General features: G+C 44.6%; 5 non-coding genes across 5 annotated transcripts; 4 read left to right on the forward strand and 1 right to left on the reverse strand.

Moving 5' to 3' along the window:
- The first annotated feature begins 14,541 nt into the window (after positions 1-14,541).
- TRNAL-CAA (transfer RNA leucine (anticodon CAA)) lies at positions 14,542-14,659 on the forward strand. The gene is made up of 2 exons: positions 14,542-14,579; positions 14,615-14,659. It is a non-coding gene; the product is annotated as a tRNA-Leu (tRNA).
- A 481-nt stretch (positions 14,660-15,140) lies between these two features.
- Positions 15,141-15,212, reverse strand: TRNAW-CCA (transfer RNA tryptophan (anticodon CCA)). Its single transcript has one exon. It is a non-coding gene; the product is annotated as a tRNA-Trp (tRNA).
- A 397-nt stretch (positions 15,213-15,609) lies between these two features.
- On the forward strand, positions 15,610-15,727 carry TRNAL-CAA (transfer RNA leucine (anticodon CAA)). Its single transcript has 2 exons — positions 15,610-15,647; positions 15,683-15,727. It is a non-coding gene; the product is annotated as a tRNA-Leu (tRNA).
- Positions 15,728-16,527: 800 nt separating this feature from the next.
- Positions 16,528-16,601, forward strand: TRNAI-AAU (transfer RNA isoleucine (anticodon AAU)). Its single transcript has one exon. It is a non-coding gene; the product is annotated as a tRNA-Ile (tRNA).
- Positions 16,602-17,629: 1,028 nt separating this feature from the next.
- On the forward strand, positions 17,630-17,747 carry TRNAL-CAA (transfer RNA leucine (anticodon CAA)). The gene is made up of 2 exons: positions 17,630-17,667; positions 17,703-17,747. It is a non-coding gene; the product is annotated as a tRNA-Leu (tRNA).
- Positions 17,748-18,154: the final 407 nt, after the last annotated feature.

An 18,154-nucleotide genomic window follows, 5' to 3' on the forward strand; every position in this document is an offset into this window, starting at 1 on the left:
ATGTAGGACCACCGCGAGCGGCGATGCACGCAGAAACACGTCGAGGTACAGAGTCAATAAGAGTGTGGATGGTGTCCTGAGGGATGGTTCTCCATTCTCTGTCAACCATTTGCCACAGTTGGTCGTCCGTACGAGGCTGGGGCAGAGTTTGCAAACGGCGTCCAATGAGATCCCACACGTGTTCGATTGGTGAGAGATCCGGAGAGTACGCTGGCCACGGAAGCATCTGTACACCTCGTAGAGCCTGTTGGGAGATGCGAGCAGTGTGTGGGCGGGCATTATCCTGCTGAAACAGAGCATTGGGCAGCCCCTGAAGGTACGGGAGTGCCACCGGCCGCAGCACATGCTGCACGTAGCGGTGGGCATTTAACGTGCCTTGAATACGCACTAGAGGTGACGTGGAATCATACGCAATAGCGCCCCAAACCATGATGCCGCATTGTCTAGCGGTAGGGCGCTCCACAGTTACTGCCGGATTTGACCTTTCTCCACGCCGACGCCACACTCGTCTGCGGTGACTATCACTGACAGAACAGAAGCGTGACTCATCGGAGAACACGACGTTCCGCCATTCCCTCATCCAAGTCGCTCTAGCCCGGCACCATGCCAGGCGTGCACGTCTATGCTGTGGAGTCAATGGTAGTCTTCTGAGCGGACGCCGGGAGTGCAGGCCTCCTTCAACCAATCGACGGGAAATTGTTCTGGTCGATATTGGAACAGCCAGGGTGTCTTGCACATGCTGAAGAATGGCGGTTGACGTGGCGTGCGGGGCTGCCACCGCTTGGCGGCGGATGCGGCGATCCTCGCGTGCTGACGTCACTCGGGCTGCGCCTGGACCCCTCGCACGTGCCACATGTCCCTGCGCCAACCATCTTCGCCACAGGCGCTGCACCGTGGACACATCCCTATGGGTATCGGCTGCGATTTGACGAAGCGACCAACCTGCCCTTCTCAGCCCGATCACCATACCCCTCGTAAAGTCGTCTGTCTGCTGAAAATGCCTCCGTTGACGGCGGCCTGGCATTCTTAGCTATACACGTGTCCTGTGGCACACGACAACACGTTTTACAATGACTGTCGGCTGAGAAATCACGGTACGAAGTGGGCCATTCGCCAACGCCGTGTCCCATTTAGCGTTCGCTACGTGCGCAGCACAGCGGCGCGTTCACATCATGAGCATACCTCAGTGACGTCAGTCTACCCTGCAATTGGCATAAAGTTCTGACCACTCCTTCTTGGTGTTGCATATGCTCTGTCAGTCAGTGTAAATAAAACAAGAGTACTAGATCAATCAGAGACTATGCGACCAATGGTGCAAGTGTTAAATTGTTATAACACCTTTCACTAATGTATGGCTATTTTGCTGCAATAAATATTTTATTTATTATGATTATTATTATTATTATTATTATTATTATTATTATTATTATTATTATTATTATTATTATTATTATTATTATTATTATTATTATTATTGTTACCGAGTTTTGGTGGTAGGTAGAGGTGTAAGAAGGTGCGGGCGTGAATGGGTCTCAAACTACGGAATCTGTTGTAACCAAGGTTGAAATTTACAAACACAACTTTTATTTGCTTCACTTTATGATATTTACACAAATAACTGAAATTTATTTTGAAGCAAAAAGGAATATTGAATCTTGAGAAAAGTCTGTCTTTATACAATATGTACAGGTTTACAGTCTTTATATACACTTCTATCTTGAAAAGATAGTCTTTGTGAATTGACACGTTGATAGTCGAGAACTATCTGGCACACTAACATAAATGTCTTTGAGAGTCCTTGTTTGTTGAAGTGCCTGAATTCCTAAAAAGCAAGTTCAATTGATTGAAGAAATTCCACCTAGCGAAACTAAGGGAGCTTGCATAACTTAGGGAATGAAAATGGCTTGTGAAAGAATTACGGAACATAGGCAGCGGAAACAGGTAAGGGAGCGGTGACCAGAGGTGAAACCTCGTACTGCCAGAAATTCAGTCCACCTGGTCGAAGCACATTTTCAAGAGGAGTAGCCTCCGTGCTCGACGTAGGGTGTATTCTGGAGCTGGACACCGGGGCAAGTGGGCAAGTGAGCAGGCAGGGAGCTCATATTTATAGTACACTCGATGGTCAGGCACGCGCACTGAGGGCTGCGCGTCGAAGCTAGCAGAATGATACACAGGCGCGCGTGCAGCTGGCTGGCGGAGGCGAGAAGGGAGCGCCGGACATACAACAGAATCAAAGTTAATGTAAAAGTTAACAAGGTTATATTTCCTTTTCAATATTAAGTAATAACAAAGAACAGGTACTTAGTAGCCGAAACACAATTTGAAATGTACAATTACAGGGATTACAGAGTTTGGGCTTCGAGCCCTGAGTTCACAATTTTTGAGCAACTAGCCCAACTTTCCGATATACAAATTTTAACAAAGGGGCAGAAGACCCCAATCAAACCCTGGAGCACTTGCTCCAAATTACGCAGTAAAGCCTCCTCGAGGCATACAACACTCCGTTTCCAAAAGAGCCACACGCTCTTTAATTTAAGCCTCTCCTAGGCCACACCAAACTCCACCTTCAAGTTGTCCTCAACGGACACAAACACAGGGGTAAAATACCCAATCTACTGAGGTCTATTAAATGAAAAGCAGGTTAATTGAATGACCTCTAAAACAATTTGAGAGGAGGCGAACTTGCACTCCTAATACACTTTGATTTTAAAACCTACTTTGGCACTAGGCCGTTATTACAAGGGCTAATCCCATACTACAGAGGTGACTTAATAGCAATTTACATTACATTACGGAAGAATTGGTTGAGAGAATAAGTTCACCTCAAGACGATGTGAGTGGGAGCTCGAGAGGGTTAAGCACTCTCTATCCCGATATGTCGTTTTAAAATAGAATAGATACCAGTTGTTTTTACATTTTAGGAAAAGGTTACATGGTTGAACGCTTAGAACCCGCCCCGAAAGTTAAACTGCTGAGCAAGAAAAAAAAGAATTTATTAATCAGCCATTACCTTATTGTTGACCGCCGCCGAGGAAAGAGGCGCTTCCCGCCTCCTGCTATGTACTTAATACACTGAAAGATGGAACAGAAGTGGCCCGGAGACCCTAAAATCAGCAGTTTATATACTCTCGCGGAAGTTTCTAGGCGTTAGGGGAATGAAAACACCCGCCCACAATGTTTTTATTGGATAGGACCCCGCAACAGATACAAGTTGGGGGAAGATACACCAGATTGGTCAGAAATTACTAAAAGAAATTCGGGATTGGATAAATCTAAAACAAGGGGAAAAAGAGGGGTATACAGCCAACTTAAACAATAACAGAAAGAAATTTAACAAGAAATAAACTTTTGAAATAAAAATTTCTCCAACAAATCGTTCTTTGACTCCGCACTAGGGTGCGCTATTGTTGATCTTCAGTAGTGTCCTCTAGAAGAGAAAGTTCACACTTCTTACTTCAAGCGAAACAAAAACACATCAAAAGTGACACAGTTCAAAAACTCAAAATTTTCCACGTGGTGACATCTTCTGAGAAAGTAGAGAATTAATAGAGTAGATAAAGTTCAACCTTCCTCCAGAAGAGGAGTTTCAACTGGCGCAACTTTTAAATAAACGGTGTAGAGGTGTACCGCCCGGTACAGACCTCCCCCCCCAAAAGTTCCTCCAGGGGTGACACATGAAATCAGTTTGAAACAAAGTCCAAGTAATGATGTTGATACAAAGATAGATAGCAGAAGCATTTACAAGATTTCTTAATTCAGTTTCAAAATGTTGTTGTTGCAGGTGAATGAAAGTCTTTAAGTTTGTAGAATTTGAATATCTGAAGATAAACTTTTAATACTTAGAAGTGAAGAAAAATTTTTTGCACGGTCCACCAAATATTGCTGTAGAATTCCCAAATGTAGTTATCTCTTATAGTAACTGTCCATGTAGTTGATGTTGATGAAGTTGGATGGCCGGACCGGCCGTTGCAGCTTGCGTCCAAAAGGAGGCCGCTCGGACCCCTCAAGTACCCTGAGATACCGCTCGCCCGCACTATGAGGGGAGCAGGGGTGTTGAAGCACGCCGCGCCCGCGGTGAACATATACAGGCTGCGGGCAAGTAGCAGGTCGTGCGGCGCACGTCAGCCTTGGCCGGGAGGAGAGCTCCGGCTCGCCGTGCACATGTCGTCCTCGCTGGGGCCGAGGGGGCCCGACCTTGGCTCCAGTTGCTGCACGGCGCCGCGCGGCTGCGGGGGCACTGAAACATTAAGCTAGGCGGCAGAATTGTGTTGGACCATCATGTTTCTTTTAAGGGCACAGGCATGTAAAGAGATTGAGGGGCCAGCGGCGTGCAGATATCCATGGCATTTACTATTATGAAGCCACAGTGTAAGGTGGAGCAGGAGACGGGAGCGTGGTAATGGCCGTGGCAAGGACAGGATGGCAGTTTAACGGGTCGGGGCAGATTTTACACAAGGCTTACATCTAAAACCAAAATATTACAGAAGGGGCAGAATGCCTTAAAAGTGAAACTCAAAAAAAAAAATATAACCTTCATATCCTTTCAAAATAATATGAAGCAAGTTAACACAGAAATTACACCGGTTTCACCTGGGACAGGTGAACTCTAAATATCCTTTCGGTGGCTGGATTACTTAGCAATAAGGTAACCGGCGTAAGAAAATCGAGAATGATACAAGGCCCATGAAATCTGGGGGCAAGCTTGCCCGCGGGAACAAAATTTTTGACCATAACCTGGTCACCTACCTTCAAAGTGGTGGGTCTCCGTCCACGATCATACCTTTCCCTAACCTTTTCATGAGACACTTTAAGATTGGCTTTAGCCATCTTCCAAAGATCTTTAATATTGTCCGGATCTATTGTCTCGGGTAGAATGTCACTCAGAGACCAGAGGTTAGAGAGCGGCGTGTTGGGAACAAACTTGAACATCAATGAAGCTGGAGTGAACTTATGAGATTCATGAATCGCCGAATTCAAAGCAAAAGCTAACCAATGCAGGGACGTGTCCCACCTGGAAGGATCTTCATGATGATAGGCGATAAGTGCGGACCTGAGATTACGATTAACCCGTTCAGCCAGAGATGGTTGAGGGTAATAAGCAGAAGTGGTTACATGAGAGATGGACAAGTCAAAACAGAATTTACGAAAAAGATTTGATGTGAACGCCTTAGCATTATCAGATACAATATATTGGCACGGACCAAAAGAAGCAAAAATAGAATTTAGACAGGTAATGGTGGACTGAGCGGTAGCCAGCTTAGTCGGAAATAACCAAGAAAATCTGGTAAAACCATCTACACATACAAAGATGAATTTGTTGGCATTTCCCTTCGACTGGGGGAAGGGTCCTACATAATCAATATACAGGCGTTCCATGGGGCGCGACGCTTGATGAGAAGACAAAAGGCCTACTTTAGTGGACATGGTGGGTTTACTGATCAAACAAGATTTACAAGCTTTTACAAGTTCCCGAATTTCACCGTCCATACCTTTCCATATGAACATTTCACGAATCTTTTCACGAGTTTTAAAGATTCCAAGATGCCCCCCCAATGGGGTCTCATGATAGTATTTGAAGATCAAAGGTACAAGAACCGCTGGAACAACAACTTTCATCAACTTATCATGCCTCGAAGGGCAACATAGAACACCATTCCTCAGAACATAAGGGACAGCATGTTCCCCAGAAGAAAGGGTTTCCATTATCGGAGCCAGCGTCGGATCTTCACGTTGGTATTTCTCAATATCCCTAAAAAGCATGGGAGCATCTGTTAAGATGGCATTAACACCAGATAGTATGGACTCGGAAGGTGATGAACTGTCGACCGGTTCGTGGGTCTCTACGTCGTTATGAAACATACGGCTGAGTCCATCAGCAACAACATTTTCGGTACCTCTGATATGTCTAACATCAAACTGGAAGGCGGAAATACGAATAGCCCAGCGGGCTATACGACCAGTACGACGCGGCCTACCTAAAACCCAGCTTAAGGCTTGGTTATCTGTCTCCAGGTCGAATTTAACGTGTTCCAGATAGAGACGGAACTTTTCTAAGGCAAATAAGACTGCCAAACCTTCGAGCTCATAGATGGAATACTTGGCTTCTTGAGCCGACAATGTCCTAGACGCATAGGCGATGGGTCGCCTCCCTAGTTCAGTCTCTTGAAGAAGGACTGCAGCTACTGCTGACGACGACGCGTCGGTTTGGACGATGAATTTCTTCGAGAAATCAGGCATAGCAAGTACAGGGGCATTACAAAGAGCTAATTTAAGGTCTTCAAAAGCGGCTTGTTGAGAAGGTCCCCACTCGAATTTGATGCCTTTCCTACGAAGAAGGTTTAAGGGCGCCGCTCTATTAGCAAAGTTAGGAATGAACTTTCTGAAGAAATTCACCATACCAATGAACCTGGCGATACCTTTAATGTCCTTGGGAGGTTTAAAATCACGGATGGCCTGTGTTCTAGAATGATCAACTGCTACACCATCGGGTGACACAATATGCCCTAGGAAAGACATAGAGGGCTTAGCGAAGGCAACCTTGGACAACTTAACAGTTAACCCAGCCTTACGAAGGCGATCGAGAACTTCTCGCAGATGATCTAGGTGTTCTTCAAAAGTCTCAGAAAATACTACGACATCATCTAAGTAGTGATATAAGTACTCGAATTTGATGTCGGAGAAGACCCTATCTAGTAGCCTAGTGAGCACAGCTGCCCCCGTGGGGAGCCCGAAAGGCACGCGGTTGTATTCGTATAAATTCCAGTCCGTGGCAAACGCTGTAAGGTGTTTAGACTCTTCGGCAAGGGGAATTTGATTATAGGCCTGATTTAAGTCCAAGATGGTGAAGAACTTGGCCTTACGAAACTATGAAAAACAAGAATGAAGGTCGGGAAGGGGCACAGATTGTAACACCACCTTCCGATTGAGAGCCCTGTAATCAATGACAGGCCTGAAACCTCCTTGGGGTTTCGGTACTAGAAAAATAGGCGAAGAATACGCTGACTTAGAGGGCCTAATAATACCGTCCTTCAACATCTGATCGATGATTTCCTTCAGAGCCTTCATTTTAGGTGGAGATAGCCTATACGGTGGAAAACGGACAGGAATCGAATCCGTAACCTCAATTTTGTATTCAATAAGGTCAGTGACACCAAGAGTATCAGAGAACACCTCGGGAAATGACTGACACAGTTTGCGAATACTATCAGCCTTCTTCTCAGGTAGATGTCTAAGGTCTAACAACATCTCATCCTGGATAGGCGACATAGAAGAACATGACACAGAATTACACTTTAATAGTGGGATTTTACAACTAGAAGCAAATTTGAATGTGCACGACCTAGACTGCAGATCGAGCACAAGACCAGTGTGAGAAATAAAGTCAGCTCCCAATATAATGGGGCAAGACAATTGCTTGGCCACAAACAATTTAACTTTCCATGTAAACTTAAAAACACGAATTTTGACCAGTAAGGAACCTAGAATTTCTAATGGAGATGAATTAGCCGAAACGTATTGAACAGGAGAAGAGACATAGTCAGGAAGTTTACAAACCGTTTTCAATTTAGAATACCATTCAGCCGCAATAATCGAATAAACACTACCTGAATCTAAGAGAGCTGTTATAGGCTCGTTATTTACCTCAATCTTAAGAAAAGGAACAGGTGCGGGGGTATCCGCCGGAATCCTAAGACATTCTTTAGGGCATTCAAAAGATGAACTTGAAGGCTGATCGTTCTCTGCATTTACAATCTGTTTACTAGGGACTGAGTCTCGGGAAGATGGATTAGTCGACTCAGCCGAAGCCACTAGTCACTTTTTATTATTGGCATAGGTGGAATTTGCACCAGAAGTTGAGCAGGAGGGGGTGCTATTTGAGTTTGGGCAATTCTTGGCGATATGTGAGAAGGCCCCACATTTAAAACAGCCTTGTGCTGAACCAGCTCCATTATTTGCCCTACTAGACTTGATCAGAGGACACTTATTGCGCAGATGGTCAGGCGACCCGCAAGCATAACATTTACGAGGGGTAACTGATCGGCGAGGTGGAGGCCGAGTATTACTAAAAGAAGGCGGGGGTTCTTTTGCTACACGCAAAGAATCGGCGTATCTAACTCCTTCCGCTGAGACGGCCAACGCTTCAAGTTCAGAGAAAGTTTGCGGGCACGCCGCAAAACACAAGTATGACCTATAAGATGGTGAAATGCCTTCCACAATAGCTTGTACAATTTGATCCTCAGGGAAGTGAAGAGCAAACACCCTGGTATAAAACTTAATGTCTTGTATGAAATCAGCCAAGTTTTCATCCAACCTCTGTACTCGATAATAGTACTTTTGAATCAGAGATGACCTCGCGCGGGCGGGAATAAAGTTTGCAAGCAAGTGTGCATGAAAATCTTCAATAGATGACTGTTCAGCTATGGCTCTTACTATTTTGTCGGAGAGAATACCAATAGCATACGGATAGATAATTTGCAAGATTTGACATGGAGACAGAGAAAAAACAAGGGCATGATCCTGAAATTCCACTAGAAATCTTAAAAATGAAATTACGTCACTGGTGGTATTAACAGAAAACTTGGATATACCTCTGAGCAACATTGCCAATGGATGAGGCAAGCTACTAAATCCGGGTGACATAGTAGGTAAAGGTTTCAATGGCAAGGAAGTCAATTCAGAACGGATGTTACTCAATGATGCACGACGTTCAGATTCGTTGTCCAATGGGGCAGGGATAGTTTGAGCAGCAACGGTTATCCTATTAACTTCTCCCTTGGGAGGCGCTTCCTCACTACCTGGATTCACTATGGTGGGTTGATCAGATTTGGGAGGAAATTCCCCAGTTAACAATTGAGTGACCTTACTAGATAACTCGGAAATATTTTCCAGGAGCGTACTAGCTTCCTTCCTCTGAACGTCATTCAGTTTTAGAGACAACAGATCGTTAACCCTATTCGAAAAATGATATAGCCTGCCTTGCACACGCTTAATTTGATTTGGAGACGGATCATTTTCATCAAAAAAACTAACTACAGAAGCTAGCCCAGTAATATTCTCCGTGATCGTGGAAAGAGAGTCGTCAATTTCTTTCTCTCCCAAATTGGGGATGGAAATGGGCAAATCAAGGGACTCTCTAAGCTTGTTAGTGTCTACTGCAACCGTGCCTCCAGATTGTACATTTCTAATAGTCAATTCATAGATCAACTCCTCCTTGCGCAAATAGTTAAGAAGGAGAACATCGCGAGGGCCGGGCATGATGACAGAACAACTTGGAAAAAAATCAAAAAATTCCAGCAACTGAGAAAATGGTTAGAGTTCGGAACAAACAATGTTTAGCCGTCAAAAGGGGCTAAATTGAGACCCATTCAACCACGCTCTGCTACCACTTGTTACCGAGTTTTGGTGGTAGGTAGAGGTGTAAGAAGGTGCGGGCGTGAATGGGTCTCAAACTACGGAATCAAAGTTAATGTAAAAGTTAACAAGGTTATATTTCCTTTTCAATATTAAGTAATAACAAAGAACAGGTACTTAGTAGCCGAAACACAATTTGAAATGTACAATTACAGGGATTACAGAGTTTGGGCTTCGAGCCCTGAGTTCACAATTTTTGAGCAACTAGCCCAACTTTCCGATATACAAATTTTAACAAAGGGGCAGAAGACCCCAATCAAACCCTGGAGCACTTGCTCCAAATTACACAGTAAAGCCTCCTCGAGGCATACAACACTCCGTTTCCAAAAGAGCCACACGCTCTTTAATTTAAGCCTCTCCTAGGCCACACCAAACTCCACCTTCAAGTTGTCCTCAACGGACAATAAACACAGGGGTAAAATACCCAATCTACTGAGGTCTATTAAATGAAAAGCAGGTTAATTGAATGACCTCTAAAACAATTTGAGAGGAGGCGAACTTGCACTCCTAATACACTTTGATTTTAAAACCTACTTTGGCACTAGGCCGTTATTACAAGGGCTAATCCCATACTACAGAGGTGACTTAATAGCAATTTACATTACATTACGGAAGAATTGGTTGAGAGAATAAGTTCACCTCAAGACGATGTGAGTGGGAGCTCGAGAGGTTTAAGCACTCTCTATCCCGATATGTCGTTTTAAAATAGAATAGATACCAGTTGTTTTTACATTTTAGGAAAAGGTTACATGGTTGAACGCTTAGAACCCGCCCCGAAAGTTAAACTGCTGAGCAAGAAAAAAAAGAATTTATTAATCAGCCATTACCTTATTGTTGACCGCCGCCGAGGAAAGAGGCGCTTCCCGCCTCCTGCTATGTACTTAATACACTGAAAGATGGAACAGAAGTGGCCCGGAGACCCTAAAATCAGCAGTTTATATACTCTCGCGGAAGTTTCTAGGCGTTAGGGGAATGAAAACACCCGCCCACAATGTTTTTATTGGATAGGACCCCGCAACAGATACAAGTTGGGGGAAGATACACCAGATTGGTCAGAAATTACTAAAAGAAATTCGGGATTGGATAAATCTAAAACAAGGGGAAAAAGAGGGGTATACAGCCAACTTAAACAATAACAGAAAGAAATTTAACAAGAAATAAACTTTTGAAATAAAAATTTCTCCAACAAATCGTTCTTTGACTCCGCACTAGGGTGCGCTATTGTTGATCTTCAGTAGTGTCCTCTAGAAGAGAAAGTTCACACTTCTTACTTCAAGCGAAACAAAAACACATCAAAAGTGACACAGTTCAAAAACTCAAAATTTTCCACGTGGTGACATCTTCTGAGAAAGTAGAGAATTAATAGAGTAGATAAAGTTCAACCTTCCTCCAGAAGAGGAGTTTCAACTGGCGCAACTTTTAAATAAACGGTGTAGAGGTGTACCGCCCGGTACAATTATTATTAATACTGTACCGGGAGGTACACCTCAACGCCGCGCAATCAAAATTACCGCCTAAATGAACTCCTCTATTGGTAAAACAGGGAAACTGAAACTAAACCAACTCTGAACTTTAATCAGAAGATGTCACCAATAAAATAGTGAGTTATTTTGTTATTGTGAAGTTTCCTAAACTGATTGAATTTCTTTTAGTTTTGTTTGCTATACATCAATAAGTTTGGACATTTCTCCATAGGTGACACTACCAAAAAACTATGAACATGCAGCCTGAAAGAACTTATAATTTAAAGTTTTGTATTTCTAGGTTTTTGTAACTGATTGATGTTCATTTATTTTTTATTTTTGGGTTGGCAATATTTCCTTTTTCTTTCCGCCAGTTTTGAATCTAGCCAATCACTAATTTCTGTAAATAATTTTCAACCTATCACAGGCTTCTTGTTCGATTCTGAGTGTTATTTTTGAATTTAAGCAATAAAATTGAGAGGGTGTGGCTAGTTTAGTCTTGAATGATTTCGAACCTTCCCTGAGGGTTTATAAACTGCGGCTTTTCACGTTTCTTGGCCAATTGATCGACGCATATCTGAGTGTGTGTGTGTTTAGCAGGAGGCGGGCGGCCTCTTTCGTCGGCAGCTAGAACATCTACAAGGTAATGGCCACATAACTTTATTCTTTCTTGCTACCTCCGCAGTTTAATCCGAGGGAAAGGTCCGAATCTTTAACTGCAGTATGTAAATCATCTTTCGGCTAATGAAAAAATCTTTAACTGTAAATCGGGGATAGAGAGTGAGTTACCCTCTCGAGCTCCCCTTCATCTTGGTTTGAGGTGACTACGTTTTGTAACCTTTTTTTTCTTTTGTAAGGTAATTTCTATACGAGTCACCTCGTAGTTTGGGAATAGCCCCTGTTCCATCGGCCTAGAGCCCTTTAGGTTTCAAAGTGTTCATATCTAGGAGTGCAAGTATACGCCTCCAGTCATTTCGTGTTCGAGCCATTAATTGAACCTGTTATTATCCCACGAAGGACCAGTAGATTGGGTATTTAATCATCATCATCATCTGTTTACCCTACAGGTTCGGCTTTTCCCTCGGACTCAGTGAGGGATCCCACCTCTACCGCCTCAAGGGCAGTGTCCTGGAGCTTCAGACTCTTGGTCGGGGGATACAACTGGGGAGAATGACCAGTACCTCGCCCAGGCGGCCTCACCTGCTGTGCTGGACAGGAGCCTTGTGGAGGGATGGGAAGATTGGAAGGGATAGGCAAGGAAGAGGGAAGGAAGCGGCCGTGGCCTTGAGTTAGGTACCATCCCGGCATTCGCCTGGAGGAGAAGTGGGAAACCACGGAAAACCACTTCCAGGATGGCTGAGGTGGGAATCGAACCCACCTCTACTCAGTTGACCTCCCGAGGTTGAGTGGACCCCGTTCCAGCCCTCGTACCCCTTTTCAAATTTCGTGGCAGAGCCGGGAATCGAACCCGGGCCTCCGGGGGTGGCATGTAATCACGCTAACCACTACACCACAGAGGCGGACTGGGTATTTAATACCCCTGTAAAAATAAGTTCCATTTGTATATGGTGGTTTGAGAGACCAGATATTGATGTAATGTTACCTTGAAGAGGCTAGAAGATGCTGAGAGCCTGTTCGCTATTTTTCAAAGTTTTTGTAAGTTTAATGAATGCCTCTGGAACAAGTGCTCTTGAATTAGGGGATTTCTGCCCTTAACTAATACCACTTCCATTTTATAATTGTAAAACTAGGGGCTTGAACCCCAAAATTGTTAAGGTTCTGAATCTTGGATTTTTTCCTAATCTGGTTTCAAGATTGGCATTATACCTGATATGTTTTTATGTTCACCAAGTGAGAATTGTTAAGTTGTTGTTTTCTGAAAAAATATAACCTTCAGTTCAAGTTTTATATTAATTTTCATATTGTAGATAGACCCATTCACCTCGGCACCTTCTTTAACCTCTTTCTGCTCCAAGGGTAACCCCGTAACAATTAGTTAAACACATGAAAACCTAGACTATATATACGAATTAATTCTAAATTAGCTGATGGCTAGACGTCGGAACTATTTCCGGTCGTTCTCCCTTTACTTGAGATAAGCGAACCAGACTGCATGTCTGTGTCTCTTGCTCAGATGTCTGATATCTTGACATGTGACTCACCTCGGCTGACCTCGTTATAGCGGCAGATCAGTGGAGCCATCTGACGTTGACAGTAGCAGAGATTTACCACCTCCGCTCCTCAATCGAATTAACGTAAATAATGATTAAGCTGAAGTAGTTCCAGCGTTTCATCTTATGCAGTTTGAAAGTCAAGCCCAAGATTACAATTGTTAGGTTCGACTGCACTCCATTACTTTTGTTTGGGTTTATTTTTGAAATCGATTTGAGTACTGAATACGATCCTCGCTTACATGTAGTACTGAGTATCTTATTGAAACCGGCAAGCAAGCTACATCTGCTCTGATCTGTTTGTCATGTCTTGGTCTACCTCTACCGTTGTCACGGCCTACACATCCCTCAAAAACCAACTGTGCAAGTCCTTGGTGTCTTTAATTTCGTGTGGCTATTTCTAGCCGAGTGCAGCCCTTGTAAGGCAGACCCTCCGATGAGGGTGGGCGGCATCTGCCATATGTAGGTAACTGCGTGTTACTGTGGTGGAGGATAGTGTTATGTGTGGTGTGTGAGTTGCAGGGATGTTGGAGACAGCACGAACACCCACCCCCCGGGCCATTGGAATTAACCAATGAAGGTTAAAATCCCCGACCCGGCCGGGAATCGAACCCGGGACCCTCTGAACCGAAGGCCAATACGCTGACCATTCAGCCTACGAGTCGAACCTCGGTGTCCTAAGATATGTCCTATCATTCTATCTCTTCTTCTGGTCAAATTTCGCCGAATCATTCTCCTCCCACCAGTTCGACTCATTATCTCCTCAACTGAGGTAGTGGGTAGGAAGGGCATCCGGTCGTAAAACATGGCGTACCATTTCCTCTCCTACCAGGAAAGTGAGACTGCTGACTTGTCTAGAAATTGTGAGTCAAATCACGCCGGTCTGATTATTTTAAAATGATGTGGCCCATGGGGGAATCGAACCCACGACCTTCGGGTTATTAGCACGACGCTCTAACCAAGTGAGTGCACGATAACTCTGTTCATCTTCATGAACTCTGAACAGAGTGTATTTGTTCTGGAACAAAGCAGGTTGTAAGGTCTAGGATTTGAAAGTGGCGGGGAAACAGTTCATACGCTAATACAGAATTCAAAGGGAATGCAGAAATCTCCTCATTTTATTAGTCTACACATTTCTTAATCTGTTTACCCTCCAGGGTTGGTTTTCCCCTCGGACTCAGCGAGGGATCCCACCTCTACCGCCTCAAGGGCAGTGTCCTGGACAGTGAGACTTTGGGTCAGGGGGATACAACCGGAAAGGAGGACCAGTATGTATCTCGTCCAGGTGGCTATGCTGAACAGGGGCCTTGTTGGGGGGGGGGGGGGGGGGGGGGCGTTCGGAAGGGATAGACAAGGAAGAGGGAAGGAAGCGGCCGTGACCTTAAGTTAGGTGCCTTCCCGGCATTTGCCTGGAGAAGTGGGGAACCACGCAAAACAGCTTCGAGCATGCCTGAGGTGGGAATCGAACCCACCTCTACTTCCAACGTCAGTGTCGTGTCAGGTTGGCCGAGCGGTCTAAGGCGCCAGACTCAAGGGAGTACCTTGCCTGTTAGAAACAGGTCGGTAGAATTCTGGTCCTCTCTGAGGGCGTGGGTTCGAATCCCACTCCTGACAATGTTTTCCTTTTTTCTTGCTGGTTGATAGCTGAACTACATTTCCATATTAATGTAGGACTGGAAATACAACCTCTATTATATTTTCCATCCGGTGTATAGTGTTAATAGAGTTTCTTAGACAATGTTTACGTGATAATAGTAGAGGGGGAATGTACAGGAACAGACGCTGTTCCCCCCGAAGGTTTTGAGCAACAATACTTTCTTTCTCAATTCGTCCATCATACAGACTAGACGCACTACTTCATAGAGTTTCCTCCGAATGTGCATAAATTACATTTGGAACGGGGTCGCAGATCTGTTACCCTATGAATCTAGATCTTTACAGGAAAGAGCACAGCATCTACTCGGAAGAATAACTCATTTACGATTCAAGGATAGGACTAATACTATCTCATACAATAATCTCCGCTCCTTTAGATAGTATCTAGAGCTCTATGTCAATGCATTTGATACACCAATAAAAACTCATAAAAATCACTTGACCCCGACGTGATTTGAACACGCAACCTTCTGATCTGGAGTCAGACGCGCTACCGTTGCGCCACGGAGTCACTGATATTTTACTACCAACTACTATAAATATTAGAGCTGGAACACATAAAAACAAGCGTTTTATTTCTAACAGTTCGGAGACACAATTGTTCTTCAACGAAACGAAATAATTGCAAGAAAACACTTGTTGCAGTGCCGCCCTGCCACCCATCAAGTGACGTTTCATTCTGTTCGCGATCGTACCTTCCTTGAGACTGGACTTATAATCAATTCGAGCATGTTTTCTGGGCACATACGCGAATTTTACATCCCCATGGACGCAATACATCGCTGTAATGTCCCCAGATGTTAAGCTGATCGGTATTGTTAACATCCGCTACCTTTAACAACTTCAGAAGCTGTTTGAACTATATCCGCGTCGTTCTGGAACTAATAGAGAAGACCTGGATTGCGGCTGTCAGGATGGCCGAGCGGTCTAAGGCGCCAGACTCAAGGATAGTCCTTGCCTGCTTAACGCGGGTGTGAAGAATTCTGGTCCTCTCTGAGGGCGTGGGTTCGAATCCCACTCCTGACAGTATTTTTGGGAACTTAATTCCACTCTTACAATACGTGCCTGGTTTCTTGTCTCACACATTCATTTACTTAAGTTACAGTGTTTATAGTTTGGTGAGGGTAATGAGGTCCGCCTCTGTGGTGTAGTGGTTAGCGTTATTAGCTGCCACCCCGGGAGGCCCGGGTTCGATTCCCGGCTCTGCCACGAAATTTGAAAAGTGGTATGAGGGCTGGAACGGGGTCCATTCAGCCTCGGGAGGTCAACTGAGTAGAGGTGGGTTCGATTCCCCCCTCAGCCATCCTGTAAGTGGTTTTCCGTGGTTTCCCACTTCTCCTCCAGGCGAATGCCGGGATGGTACCTAACATAAGGCCACGGCCGCTTCTTTCCCTCTTCCTTGTCTATCCCTTTCAATCTTCCCATCCCTCCACAAGGCCTCTGTTCAGCATAGCAGGTGAGGCCGCCTGGGCGAGGTACTGGTCATCCTCCCCAGTTGTATCCCCCGACCCAAAGTCTAAAACTCCAGGACACTGCCCAGGACACTGCCCTTGAGGCGCTAGAGGTGGGATCCCTCGCTGAGTCCGAGGGAAAAACCGACCCTGGAAGGTAAAGAGATTAAGAAAGAAAGAACAGGATGAAGAACCCCTGAAGGGGTGGAGTGGACCACCTAGTCATTGTCGCCCTCTCTCTGCCCATTAAAGTAAGATAGATACATAAGTTTTGATGTGGATGATGATTGTGACCAGTGGTAGAGTCCAGCAGGAACTGGACAGCGATAAGCGAGTCGTGTTTACTAGAAAGCAGTGTTGATGTAGTTTCTGTGTGGCCCATTAGCTCAGTTGGTTAGAGCGTCGTGCTAATAACGCGAAGGTCGTGGGTTCGATCCCCCCATGGGCCATTATTTTATTTATCGCCTCTCCTGGTTGAAGAACGTGCTCGTCAACAAAAACATGAATTTCTAATGTTCAGACATTGGCAATAAATATATTGTGTCTTTCACAGATGTTAAAAATTAGGCTGTACAAATTTTTAATAGTCTTTAAGTATTTCTCGGTTCATTTATTCTTCTCAATCTGTTTACCCTCCAGGTTCGGTTTTTCTCTCGGACTCAGCGAGGGATCCCACCTCTGCCGCCTCAAGGGCAGTGTCCTCACCTGCTATGCTGAACAGGGGCCTTGTGGAGGGATGGGAAGATTGGAAAGGATAGGCAAGGAAGAGGCCAGGTACCATCCCAGCATTCGCCTGGAGGAGAAGTGGGAAATCACGGAAAACCACTTCCAGGATGGCTGATGTGGGAATCGAACACACCTCTACTCAGTTGACCTCCTTCGTACCACTTATCAAATTTCGTGGCAGAGCCGGGAATCGAACCCGGGCCTCCGGGGGTGGCAGCTAATCACGCTAACCACTACACCACAGAGGCGGACTGCGAAAAACAAATGATCATAAATATGTCTCTCGGTCGTGGCCACCTATTAACGGCTGCTAATTTCAGATGGCCATAAGACATAGCCAGCACGGTTGCTAGGTAACAATACTTTACATCACGGTTGCTATTGTTACATTTCCGTTACACAAATTAAAATCGGATGACTTCCAGCAATAAGACGTATTTATGTCAAAAGTTTCCAATACCATAAATAGAAGAGTACGTCATCAGAATATTTATATTTTCCGGAGATTTAACGTGAAGTAATTCTTGGTTAATATCTTCACGCAATTGTCAATAGTGTCCAATTTCAGCGATTGATCACATGGGAAAAACAAAGGGGCTCGAACCAACCACAACAAAAATACTTCTAAGAATTCCCTACTGTGAGTTGACATCCAAAGTCCAAAGCCACTACAAGTCACAAGAGCGAGTAACGGAGACTCTGGATACTGAAGGAAATTTCATGGCCTCCTCCAATGAGTAGGAAGTTCCGTGTCAGGATGGCCGAACGGTCTAAGGCGCCAGACTCAAGGGAATACCTTGCCTGTACGACGCAGGTGAGAAGAATTCTGGTCCTCTCTGAGGGCGTGGGTTCGAATCCCACTCCTGACAACGTTTTTCGTTTTTCTTACTGGTCGATAGCTAAACTACATTTCCATATTAATGTGGGACTGGAAATACAACCTCTATTATATTTCCCATTCGGTGTAGGATGTTAATAGAATTTCTTAGACACTGTTTACGTGATAATGATAGAGGGGGAATGTAGAGGAAGATTTTGAGCAACAATACTTTCTTTCTCAATTCGTCCATCATACAGACGAGACGCACTATTTCATAGAATTTCTTCCAAATGTGCGTAAATTACATTCGAAACGATGTTGCAGATCTGTTACCCTATGAATCTAGATCTTTTCGGGAAAGAGCACACCATCTACTGGGAAGAATAACTCATTTAGAATTGTAGGACAGGACTATTACTATCTCATAGAATCCTCTCGGCTCCTTTAGCTAGTATC

Source organism: Anabrus simplex, chromosome 10 (assembly GCF_040414725.1).
Source record: "Anabrus simplex isolate iqAnaSimp1 chromosome 10, ASM4041472v1, whole genome shotgun sequence".
Taxonomy (NCBI): Eukaryota; Metazoa; Arthropoda; class Insecta; order Orthoptera; family Tettigoniidae; genus Anabrus; species Anabrus simplex.